An 11,520-nucleotide genomic window follows, 5' to 3' on the forward strand; every position below is an offset into this window, starting at 1 on the left:
AGGTAAATCCTTTCTCATTCTTTTCAAAATCAAAAGTCAAAATTCCACTATTTTGAGTACAAAATCGAACCTTGCGTTTATATCCGGTGAAAGGATAGATTTTTAAAGGAAATAGGATAAAGACCTTACAACTCAGGGTAGACCTCCTAGTTTGCTTGCTCAAATCAAAACAAACAAAATTCTCATACACTGTTGTTTTTCAAAACAAAACTTTCCAAAAAGACAATACTTTGTATACATCCAAACACGGATTATTACAAAGTTAACGTTCTTTTCAAAACATCTTTCGAAAGATAAACAAGCATTTTGTATACATCCACACACGGATCATTACAAAATTCAAATTACAAAGGTATTTGAAACCACATATGAGCAATTTCAGAGCAATTAAAAAGTCATCGAAAAACAAGTGAGCTAAGCAAACTTAAGAGCCCATGGATAACCATGGATACAAAGGGTGCTAGCACCTTCCCTTTGTATAACCTACCCCCTTACCCAGAATTTCTTAAAGGTCTTTTTTCTGTTTCTTTTATAAACCTTTCCTTAATTGGAAAAAATAAAAGGTCGGTGGCGACTCTGTGAATTTTCAAAAATGCGAAAGCATTAAGCGATAAAAAAGAGTCAGTTCACGTATCTCTACAGAACAGAGGTATGGCCCGGAATTAAAAAAAAAATCGGAGGTCCACACTCTCCTCGAGTATAAGTCCCGAGCCCCCGTGTATACAAATGGATCATGCTTACAGGTATATTTCCTTCATAAACTCCATTATATACACACACTCTGTCATATATATATAATTGTTCATACCTGTTCATGTTTGTTCATACTTGTTCATGTTTGTTCATATGTGTGATATGTGTGCTTGTTCAACTTAGTACAACACTAGGTTCCCCATAGCCTCCTATTGGGCTTCGTGCAAAGAATCTCCCTAGTTTAGGTTAGGATATAGAGTATGGTTTCCCGGTGAAATCGCTCTAAGAGCTCAAACCAACTATACCATGCCTCCCCTTGGGCTTTGTACAAACGAGTGACCCTCCCATAGCCTCCTCTTGGGCTTACAATGCAAGGACCCTGGATTGTCCCTCCCATAGCCTCCTCTTGGGCTTACAATGCAAGGACCCTCGAATAGCCTCCTCTTGGGCTTCGTACAAGGACCCACGGGCTTCTTATAAGCATCCCCAATATCCAAAACAAATACCCTAGGAGATTAGACATTTATCATCTCTATGATAGGAGTATCTCTTCTATATCATCACAAACAATCAATCAATCAAACTTTTTTGCCACAAGGCTGGCTAATCAATCAAACTGTTTTACCACCGTACTGGATGATTAATCAAAGTTTTTGTCACAAGGCTGACTTCATTGAAACTTTTGCCACAAGGCTGGCTGATTAATCAAAACTTTTTGTCACAAGGCTGACTTCATTGAAAGTTTTTGCCACAAGGCTGGTTAAACACAAAAACATCTTTATCATTCTAAGCACCATAAGTGGCATGGCCCAGGGCTTATAATGAAAAGATTTTCAAACAAAAATCAAACAGATGTATGTGATGATATAGATTAGATACATCGAACATTTAGATGACATTTGTCTCTTTTCCTTTGCTTCCACTAGCATAAGTGGGAACTACGATTGCTCTGACTTTCTCAACATCCCTTTGAGAATACGTAGGCACAAGGTCGATCCTTGGCGAGCAAAACAAAACACAAAAAAACATTCAAACCTTAGCACCCGTAGACCCCGAGCTACAGATGCTCTGATTCCCTCTAAGGGATATGTATGCAGAGGATCGCGATGATCTTTGCGAGCATAATCAAACAAACACCTTAGGTCCCACCTCTTTCTCACAAGAACCTCCACCATAACAAGAATGGAATAAACAAAGCAAAGAAACCTATAGAGTACTATAGATACGTTGGGTGCTAATACCTTCCCTTCGTATAACCAACCCTCTTACCCAAGATCTCTCCCCCCACTTTTAGGTTATTGCAGCTTTTTTCCTTTTCCTCTTTTGGAAACAATAAAAAGTTTGGTCGGTACAAAAGAAAAATCATTTTTTGAGCACTCGAGCCCAAAGAAGGCATCAGGTGTCTCATCCCGAAAAAGAGGAACAAAACGATTTTTCGCCCGCGACAGAAAAATGGCGACTTCACTGGGGACCATCTTTTTATTGTTTCCAAAGGAAGGGTTAATTCTATTTTCTTTATTTTTCATTTCATTTTTTGTGTGGTTCTGGTTCTATTACATGTGTGGTTCTGTTACAAGTGATACATTATGGACAAATCCTAACCCGGATTAAGTACACATAAGAAATTAGGTGGAGGGTATAGTCATGTGCAGGCGCACGTGAGAATCCTTCCGCTCAGTGGAGGTTCCTTGTTGGTAATATATGTTTAGCATGTTTCGTAGCGAAGACATTATTACTTTCATTGAACTGTAGAAGCTGAGTTGGCCGTAGAACCCCAACCCATCCTGGCCTTATTAGGTTGTGGTGCAGAAACTATTCAGGTGAAGACTTGGATTAGTTGTCATGCGGAGAATCACACTCAGACGAGTTTTTCTTGAGAATATTGCTGGCTCATGAGTTTAATTGTGGAAAGCCGGTAATATCCGAAAGAAAAATGTAGACTCTGACGTATCAGTAGAACATGTTGTGCAGGTGATTAACTAGAACTATCCCATTTTTGGTTCTCTGACCTCATGCTCGTGACTTTGGACCTTTGAACCTATGCGTTACCATGTTTGTGTACCATGTTTGTAGTACCATGTTAGTGTTACCATGTTTGAACTACCATGTTTGCTTTACCATGTTTGAATATGTGGCATCCATGCATCCATGCATTCATACATTCATTAAAAAACCCATCTTTTTCCATAAAAAAACATGATTTTTCCAAAAACATTTAGAGAATTTTCTTTGCAAACATTATAGGATTAAGTTATGGAAAAAAGGTATACCAAAAAGTACGGTTTCAAAGCGCCTGATGTGGAAAAACTGAGAGAGTTAGCATCTTTTGTACAAGATCCTCCGGATTTTAGGAAAAGCCATGGAAAGCTTTTGCCTATTTTGAACACTCATGTTGATGAAGGACTTCTCAAAACTCTGGTTCAGTTCTATGATCCCGTCTACCGGTGTTTTACCTTTCCAGACTACCAGTTGGTACCGACCTTGGAAGAATATGCCAATCTTTTAGGTATTCCTGTGTCTGACAAAATACCCTTCAATGGTTTGGAAGCCATTCCTAAGTCACACGTCATTGCAGCAAGTATCCACATGAAAAAGTCTGAAGTAGAGAGTAATTGGACTACCAAAGGAAACCTCCCGGGTTTAACCTCACACTTCCTAATAAAGAAAGCCTTTGATTTCATCGAAACTGGTAGCATGATAGCTTTTGAAGCTATACTAGCCTTGCTCATCTATGGGTTGGTTCTGTTTCCCAATGTCGACAACTTTGTTGATATCAATGCCATAAAGATCTTTCTGATTGGAAATCCTGTTCCGACTTTACTTGGTGACATGTATTTCTCTGTCCATCATAGGAATCGCCAAGGCGGTGGAATCATTGTATGTTGTGCACCATTGTTGTTCAAATGGATTGTTTCACACTTACCTGAGTCTCCTATTTTCACAGAAAACCGAGAAGGTTTGCGTTGGCCTCGAAGACTTATGTCTCTTACTAATAATGATATTCATTGGTATACCTTGGCTCGCTGTGGTACAGAAACCATTGATAGTTGTGGAGAGTTCGCCAACGTACCCCTCATTGGTACACAAGGAGGAATTAACTATAATCCGGTCCTAGCCCGACGACAACTCGGGTATGCAAATTCAACTAAACCCATTGGTCCCTCAGTGGAAGGCTACTTTTACAAAGAAGGGGATGATCCTCAAAGGTTGAAAACAAGAATGGTGAGAGCTTGGTACGACGTCCGATGGAAAGAAAAAGGTGAAGCGAGAAATTGCATTGCCGTGGACACCTATACCTGTTGGGTAAAGAGAAGAGCAAAAGAGTTTCAAATGCCTTATACTTATGAAAAATCCATGTTTCCTGCAGTATCTCAATTGCCCAACATTCCCACTATGGAGGAATACCAAGACACTTTGGCTAAAATGAGGACAGAAAAAGATGCTTGGGAAGAAAAGTTTCGTAGCACTGAGGTGGAAAATAGAAAGTTGAAGAAAAGAGTGAAAGATCACGAAGAAACTCTCTATTATCAAGATGGATGGCTCATGAGTAAAGATGAGAAGATTCGTCAGAAAGACGCTGCAATCAAGAGGTACATCAAAGAAAGCAAGAAAAATCTGGAAGGCTCGACAAGCAACGCTCCAACTCCTGATGATTGGAAGAATGTTGTTGACAAGCTGAGAGCTGAAAAGGCCGAATTGAAAGCTCACTATGGGAAAGAAATCATGAAGCTCAAGCTGCACAATGCATTTGGTTCTTCGTCTGATGAAGATGTTTAGGATTGTTTAGTTTTTTTTTTATCATTTGCTTCTGTAAGGAGCTACGCTCCAATGTTGTAACATTTCCCATTTATTCAATAAAAGATTTGTTTGTGTTCAAATGTTTGCAAAGAAAATAATCTTTAAAATATTTGGAAAAAATCATAAATTTCTTTTTACATACATCATTCTGCATATCGAGTCTGTTGTATAGAGTCTCATCTTTTGGATCTTTCTCCAATAGATCGTCAAGCTGTCGCGTCTCAAAGTTTCTCGACCGCGCTCGCAATCAGATCACAGATACAATACTCGTTCAAGCAGAAGAAGAGTAATGGAACACTCTGAACAAGAGAATATTGAGCTTCGTGGTACAGTGACCACCCTTCAGGAAAAGTTGGAAAGTCTCACTACTCTGGTTGACTCCTTAATGGCCGCACAGAATCAGCCGCCGCCACCCAACAGCCAAGCAACAGTAACATCTGAAGTCACAACTCCAGTTTCTACAGTGGCGTTCAGCATTCCATCTTTTTCCATGCCAGAAGGTTGGGGCACGCCTTTCAGCTTTGGTACAGGATTCCGCCATAATTTCTCTGGTGTTCAAACAGCTACAACTGAAGCGCCTGCCGCACAGGGTTCGGCGTTTATTCCACATTCAGGGGTAACTTTTTCCCAAATCACTATGGCACTTTCTCAACCCACTATGACAGTTCCGACCCCTACGGTTCACACTGTTCCTTATGATGGCAATGAGATTTATCATGATCAAGGTGATAGCACAAATCAGCGTAATCTTGTGGGAGATCTCCAAGAACATTTTAACAAGATGCAGTTGGAAGTTAAGGTTATCCGTGGAAAAGATTTGTTTGGAAAGAATGCCCAGGAGCTATGTTTGGTTCCCAGTGTACAAATACCTGCTAAATTCAAGGTCCCTGACTTTGAGAAGTACAAAGGTAGTTCTTGTCCACAAAGCCATCTTGTGATGTATGCCAGGAAGATGTCTACTTATGCAGATAATCATCAGTTGCTTATCCATTACTTTCAAGACAGTTTGACTGGTGCCGCACTGAAGTGGTACACAGGCTTGGATAGCACTAATATTCGAACATTCAATGACCTAGGTGAGGCCTTTGTCCGACAATACAAGTATAACTCGGATATGGCTCCGGACAGAGATCAGCTTCAATCCATGGCTCAGAAAGACCATGAAGCTTTCAAAGAGTATGCCCAACGATGGAGAGAAACTGCTGCCCAGATTAATCCACCGTTAAAAGAGAAAGAGATGACAAAGATCTTCTTGAATACTCTCAGTCCGTTTTATTATGAACGCATGATTGCTAGTGCTCCAAGTGATTTCACCGAAATGGTAAACATGGGTATGCGTTTAGAAGAAGGAGTCCGAACCGGACGCCTAACTAAAGAAAGTGGATCTTCGAGCGGAACCAAAAAGTTTGGAAGTGGTTTCCCAAAGAAGAAAGAACAAAGTGTTGACATGGTATCCCAAGGGAGGCCAAGAGGAAATGTCAATCGTCAACGACAGATTGCTGCTATTGCGCCAGTCGTTAATACAGCACCGAATCCGGGGTTTACTCCGCAGTTTCAACAACAACAGCCTCGACCACAGGCTCAGCAGTTTAACAATAATCAGAATCGTGTGCAAAGAGCTCCACAGTTTGATCCGATTTCGATGACTTACACAGAATTGTACCCTGCCTTGATTGAAAGAGGTCTTATTCAAACTAAAGCACCACCACCAGTACCTGAGAAACTCCCATGGTGGTACAAAGTTGAGGTCTCATGCCCTTATCATCAAGGAGCACCTGGCCATGATCTTGAGCATTGCATAGCTTTGAAATACGAAGTTCAGAGGTTGGTTAGATCTAATCTCCTCTCTTTCAGAAATTTGAATCCAAATGTGCAAGCAAATCCGCTGCCCAATCATGGAGGGCATGTTGTAAACATGGTGTATGGATGTCCTGGTCCGTACCGAGTCTATAATATCAATTACTCAAGAGCCGATTTGGTACAAATGCACGCCACTCTCTGTCGAGGGCCGAGTTTTCGCCAGCATCACTATGGTTCCTGTAGCATATGTTGTGTAGATCCTCACGGATGTTCGATTGTGAGAAGAGATCTCCAAGTGCTGTTGGATAATGGTACTATTCAGATCTACAGAAATAGGGATGAAAATGAAGTTAACATGATAGGATGTTATTCGCATGAGCTTTTAGTCTCAGATATCAACTCGGAAATGCCTACAGTTAACGTCATCATTCCTCATTTCAACATGCCTGAGCGCATGGAAGTTACTTACAACAAGCCGAAGGTTCCTATTGCTCCTTTAATCATTTGTCTACCTGGACCTGTTCCTTATGAATCTGACAAGGCAGTTCCATACAATTACAATGCCACAATGATAAAGGATGGACAAGAAGTTCCTTTACCTACTCTCTCATCTGTTGTAAACATTGCTGATGTAAGTCGTGTAACAAGAAGTGGACGTGTGTATACTCCGCTACCTCCAAAGCAGCCTGTTGCTCCTGTTACCGGGCAAAATCCTGTCAATACACCAGTAGAGAATCTTGTGGAAACTCCTGTCAGTAATCCAAACACTGATGTTGGTCAATCCAGTGGAACCAATGTCAATCCTGACTTTGATGAAATTTTGAAACTTATCAAAAGAAGTGAATACAAGATTGTGGATCAGCTTATGCAGACTCCTTCGAAGATCTCGATACTTTCATTGCTTTTAAACTCAGAAGCCCACAGGGAAGCCCTGATGAGAGTCTTAGATCAAGCTTTTGTAGATCATGATGTGACTGTTGATCACTTTGATGGGATAATAGCCAACATAACAGCTTGTAACAATTTAAGCTTCTGTGATGAAGAACTCCCCGAGGAGGGTAGAAATCACAATCTTGCTTTGCACATTTCTATGAACTGTCAGTCAGACTCTTTGTCCAATGTGTTGGTAGACACCGGATCTTCCTTGAATGTGATGCCAAAGACGACTCTTGCTCGCTTGTCTTACCAAGGAATGCCTATGAAGTTCAGTGGTGTAGTTGTCAAAGCATTTGATGGATCGCGAAAATCTGTTATCGGCGAAGTCAACCTTCCCATGACAATTGGTCCACATACATTTCAAATCACTTTCCAAGTCATGGACATTCAAGCTGCTTATAGCTGTCTGTTAGGACGACCATGGATCCATGAAGCAGGGGCAGTAACTTCTACGCTCCATCAAAAGTTAAAATTTGTAACAAATGGAAAATTGGTAACGATAAGTGGAGAGCAAGCCTTGATGGTGAGCCATTTATCCAATTTCTCTTTCATTGGTGCTGATGATGTGGAAGGAACTCAGTTCCAAGGTCTCTCTTTAGAAGACGAATCTTCCATGAAGAAAGCATCGATCTCTTCTTACAAAGAAGCAGTAAAAGTAGTAAAACATGGAACTACCACTGGCTGGGGGCAAGTTGTGATCCCCACCAAGAATGAAACTAGAGCAAGTCTCGGATGTTCACCAACATTCTCAAACTGCACCAAGAAGGATGAAACCCTTCGTCCGATCAAAGAAACGTTCCATAGTGGAGGATTCCTTAACCCAATTCCTCAAGAGGTTAATGTCCTTATCGAAGAATGCATCGAAGAAGGTTTACCCGATCCTGAAGAAGAATGGAAATGTTATCTCAATGACTCGGGATATATATCTCAGGAAGAACCATATCCTCCTTCAGAGAAATCCAAAGGCAAAGAAACTGAGCCTGTTCCTGCAGAGATTTGGGACACCTTGGGACAACCAAGTGGAAAATTTGATTATATGGTGAAATACACTGCACCTGAAAGTTCAAAGGTTGCGATTGAAGATATCCAACCAACTGGATGGGGAGATCCCTTTGAATATAATAGTCAACCAGAAGAGGCCTATCAGCCCTGTCAATTTTCTCAGCAGCCTAAAATTACTGAAGATTTCGGATTCAATGCATCTGCCAAGATTAACAATCCTGAAGATGGTTATTATCACATAAATGCCATTTTTGAAGATGAAGGGGAAGATGGTCCCGCAACTGACTCAGAAAGTGTCGCTGACAATGAGTCTCTTCATCCTGAAGACTGGGAAATACATCCTGAAAATTCTGAAGATTGTGATTCGTCTTATGCCCTTCAATAAGTAAAAGAAGACCGTTTCAACTCTACAAAGAACAAGGTTGACAAACCAGGACCTTCAAATCCTGCTCGACCAGCGGTCAATGTCAAAACTGAAGATAATTCTGAGGAGAATTTTCCTGAATACATAATACACAGAGGAGTTCGTTGCTACTGGAAAGCTGTCAACGTTCCGAATGTTGTTCGCCGCTCAAAGTAATCACCTCGCTGTTATTTTGACCTCCTGTCTTGCCCAAAGCAGAGAGATGTTTTATAGGGCTTTGCTTTTAAATGTTCCGCCCGAATAACTTTGTGTATAAGGGCTTTGTTTTAAAAGTTTCCCTCTTTGTCCTGCCCAAGACAAATGAGTTTGTGTTTAGGGCTTTGTTTCAAAAATGAATCATAAATAAAGTGTCATTTTGAATTCCCTACATTATATGTTTTATTTTTGCTTTTTCTGGAAATGGTAATCCTAAAAAACCAAAATAAAAAAAAAACTTTTTCAAAAAAAATCTGCATACACTCCTGCATTCATAAATTTTCTGAAATAAATATAAATCACATGTGCAGATTTACTATTGATAAACCCATTGAATGCAATAACCCTATGCCCTCTCCCAACTTTGAGTTTCCTGTGTTCGAAGCCGAAGAAGAGGAAGAAGAGGAGATCCCGGACGAGATCTCTCGATTACTTAAGCACGAGGAAAGAGCCATTCTGCCTCACAAAGAGCCTTTAGAAAAGATCAACTTGGGTTCTGAAGAAGACAAAAAAGAAGTGACCATTGGATCGCTGCTTGATGCTGATATCAAGAGTAAGTTGACAGACCTTCTCAAAGAATATGTGGACGTGTTTGCCTGGTCCTACCAAGACATGCCTGGGTTGGATACCAATATTGTTCAGCATTACTTGCCACTGAAGCCAGAATGTTCGCCAGTCAAGCAGAAATTGCGAAGGACTCACCCTGATATGGCTAACAAGATCAAAGTGGAAGTTCAAAAACAGCTCGACGCAGGTTTCCTTGTCACCTCAGAATATCCTCAATGGTTGGCCAACATAGTGCCAGTTCCGAAGAAAGATGTAAAAGTCAGAATGTGTGTTGACTACCGTGACTTGAACAAAGCCAGTCCAAAAGATGACTTTCCATTACCACATATCGACATGCTGGTCGATAACACCGCTAAGTTCAACGTCTTTTCCTTCATGGACGGGTTCTCCGGTTATAATCAGATCAAGATGGCTCCTGAAGACATGGAGAAGACATCTTTCATCACCCCATGGGGTACCTTTTGCTACAAAGTGATGCCGTTTGGATTGAAGAATGCAGGCGCAACTTACCAAAGGGCAATGACTACTCTCTTTCATGACATGATGCATAAAGAAATTGAAGTTTATGTGGACGACATGATAGCCAAGTCCAGCACAGAAGAAGAACATATTGAATACCTTTTGAAGTTGTTTCAACGACTAAGGAAATATCAGCTTCGCTTGAATCCTAACAAATGTACTTTTGGGGTTAGATCTGGAAAACTCTTGGGTTTCATTGTCAGCCAAAGAGGTATTGAAGTAGATCCCGACAAAGTCAGAGCTATTCAAGAGATGCCTGCACCAAAAACTGAAAAACAAGTAAGAGGACTTCTCGGACGATTGAACTATATCTCCAGATTCATCTCTCAAATGACTGCTACTTGTGGGCCGATTTTCAAGCTTCTCCGCAAAGATCAAGGGGTTGTATGGACTGAAGATTGCCAGAAAGCGTTCGACAGTATCAAAGAGTACCTGTTAGAACCACCAATATTGATTCCTCCAGTTGAAGGAAGACCATTAATCATGTACCTTACTGTGTTGGAAGAATCCATGGGTTGTATGCTTGGACAGCAAGATGAAACCGGTAAGAAGGAGCATGTCATCTATTACTTGAGTAAGAAATTCACAGACTGTGAGTCTCGTTACTCCATGCTCGAAAAAACATGTTGTGCTTTGGCTTGGGCTTCAAAACGTCTCCGCCAATATATGATCAACAATACTACTTGGTTAATCTCCAAAATGGATCCGATCAAGTACGTCTTTGAAAAGCCTGCCTTAACAGGAAGGATTGCCCGATGGCAAATGCTGTTATCCGAATATGACATTGAATATCGTGCTCAAAAAGCGGTCAAAGGAAGCATTCTCGCCGATCACTTGGCGCATCAACCAATTAATGAATATCAATCTCTCAAGTTTGACTTTCCTGACGAAGATGTCTTGTACTTGAAGATGAAAGATTGTGATGAACCGTTACCAGAAGAAGGTCCTGATCCTGGATCAAGATGGGGCCTAATTTTTGATGGAGCAGTAAACGCTTTTGGCAATGGAATTGGGGCAATCATCATCACTCCCAAGGGTACTCATATCCCGTTCTCTGCCAGACTACTATTTGATTGCACCAACAACATCGCAGAATATGAAGCTTGTATCATGGGTCTCGAAGAAGCCATTGACTTAAGGATCAAGATCCTAGACATATATGGAGATTCAGCCCTTGTGATCAACCAAATCAAAGACAAGTGGGAAACTTACCACCCTGGCTTGATCCCCTACAGAGATTATGCAAGACGTCTATTGACTTTCTTCAACAAGGTTGAATTGCATCATATACCTCGAGATCAGAATCGAATGGCAGACGCCTTGGCTACTATATCTTCCATGTTCAAAGTCAATCATTGGAATGATATGCCTACAGTCAGAATCACGCGCCTTGAAAGGCCCGCCTATGTGTTTGCAACCGAAGCAGTCATCGATGATAAACCGTGGTTTCACGACATCAAGCGCTTCCTTCAAACTCAAGAGTACCCGCTTGGGGCATCAAACAAAGATAAGAAAACTCTAAGGAGGCTTTCTGGCAGTTTCTTCCTGAACGGAGATGTGCTATACAAAAGAAACTTCGACATGGT

Source organism: Vicia villosa, linkage group LG1, assembly GCF_029867415.1.
Source record: "Vicia villosa cultivar HV-30 ecotype Madison, WI linkage group LG1, Vvil1.0, whole genome shotgun sequence".
Taxonomy (NCBI): Eukaryota; Viridiplantae; Streptophyta; class Magnoliopsida; order Fabales; family Fabaceae; genus Vicia; species Vicia villosa.